The 2,065-nt window shown below is 36.8% G+C and overlaps 1 pseudogene; it reads right to left on the reverse strand.

Annotated features, from left to right (window-relative positions):
• Positions 1–523: 523 nt before the first annotated feature.
• LOC108533205 (zinc finger Ran-binding domain-containing protein 2-like) lies at positions 524–1,638 on the reverse strand (annotated as a pseudogene).
• Between the last annotated feature and the right edge of the window lie 427 nt (positions 1,639–2,065).

Raw genomic sequence — 2,065 nt, forward strand, 5'->3', positions numbered from 1 at the left:
CACCCTTAGTACGGGAAATTTCAAAATAAACACATTTCCAGTTGGCTGCTTTACAACTTAGTTTAACTTTTTTTGGTAAGAATCACTTTGACATAGGTTAACAACATAAACAGGTTGACTTCTTTTCCCAGAGTAACATAAACATGTTGTTTCCAACTAGTTTACCAGTTTTGCCTCCATGCCCAAAAGTTCAGGCAAGCCCAGATAATCTTGTCTTAGCCAGCAGACAGGATATATGTGGAAATGAGAAAAATGAGTTTAATTGGGAAACAATACTTTGTTACAGCTGAGATGATTTTAAATGAAGCAAATGGTTGTAAACCATGAATGACAGAGCATCTATTTTGGGACATTATGGCTTATTAACAGAATGCTATTTACTTTTAACTTCACAAATAAACACAGCTGTATTGTTCTGAAACATGATGGAAGGCATGCACCTCTACTAGCAGATGTAGCACTTCTGACCATCAAAAACACCAACGTCCTTAAAAATGTGATTCATGCACTGTATTAGATTTCATTAAGACATAAATTTTAATGCTTTATTTATTTTTTGAACTTGAATGGGAACCAGAATGGGATGATCCAGATGACCTGTGGTGCTTGGGTAAAGTAATCGTGTTCTGTAAGGGTTGGCCCTGGGCTCAGGGTTGTTTAGTGAGCCCCTGTGGGACCTGGAGCTGGATCTTGATTTCAACCCAGAAGATCTTAAATGTTCTCTGGAACTGGAACAAGATCTTGACTGCGAATTAGAACTTCTTGAAGGGAACCTGGACCTAGACGTTGAACTTGAAAGGGAGAATGAACATGATGAAGATAGTGAATGTGAAGATTGAGGCACTGAGTGACTTTTTCTATTAGATTTTTTTTTATTACTATCGTCTTCTTCACTGACATCATTATTATATTTTGAGAGATCAGCATCATCTTCATCCTCATCTTCATCTAATTTATATTTAGAAAGATCTTCATCCTCATCCTCTTCTTCTCCATCTGATCAACCTCCTTTCATATAGATGCAGGACCAACAGGTTTCCCTCTGCATTTTTTCTTTTTATATCCAAACTCATCATATTTACCTTCAGATTCTTCTCATTCTATATATTCAACATTATTTTGTTGTTGCTGTTGCTGTTGTTGTTGTTTGACAGAGTTTTGCTCTTGTCACCCAGGCTGCAGTGCAGTGGCACGATCTCAGCTCACTGCAACCTCCACCTCCTGGGTTCAAGCGATTCTCCTGCCTCAGCCTCCTGAGTAGCTTTCGGACTTCAGGTGTATACCACCACACTCGGCTAATTTTCGTATTTTTAGTAGAGTTGGGGTTTCAACATGTTGGTCAGGATGGTCTCGATCTCTTGACCTTGTGATCTGCCCACCTCGGCCTCCCAAAGTGCTGGGGTTACAGGCATGAGCAACTGCGCTCAGCCAACATTATCTTTTATTAAAGCCACCAACATATCTGTTCTTTCTTCTAATTTAGCATACTTTGGAGTATTATATGTTACACTCTGATCTTCTGGTCCAATTCACATTACTGCAAGTTTTACCTTGCCAGTCATTATTAGCATTAAATAGGCATCAGCTATTTTCTGTAAGCATTTTTCCTATTTCAGTGCCCTCAGCTTTCATCTTCATGGCCTGTTGTTTTCTTTTTAAGTATTACTACTATTAATATTATTAATACTTGCTTTTACAAATTATGTTTTTGTTTTCATGAAATGATATTCATAAAATTTGGTCAAGCTGTATTTTTCTATTTTCAATGGTCACCCCACACAATGATACCATAACTTCCTCTTTCTGGAGATAATTTTGACTGTCTTTTTATTTTCCTTATGATCTCCAGGTCATGTACTTTTGTGGTTTTCTATTACAGACTTTCAAATTCTGATTTTGAATGAAACAATTTACTGTCCTATCTCTTTGCTCTGCTTAGATCTTGTTTTGGATTTTTGCTAACAATATAATCTTATAGTTTGTGATAGACCTCTTCTGATTGAATCAATGGTATATTTACAACAACTAGATCATATCTAAAGTTTTGGCACTAAATTGACCATAT

This window comes from Rhinopithecus bieti, unplaced genomic scaffold, assembly GCF_001698545.2.
Source record: "Rhinopithecus bieti isolate Rb0 unplaced genomic scaffold, ASM169854v2 scaffold_11777, whole genome shotgun sequence".
NCBI classification, from domain to species: Eukaryota; Metazoa; Chordata; class Mammalia; order Primates; family Cercopithecidae; genus Rhinopithecus; species Rhinopithecus bieti.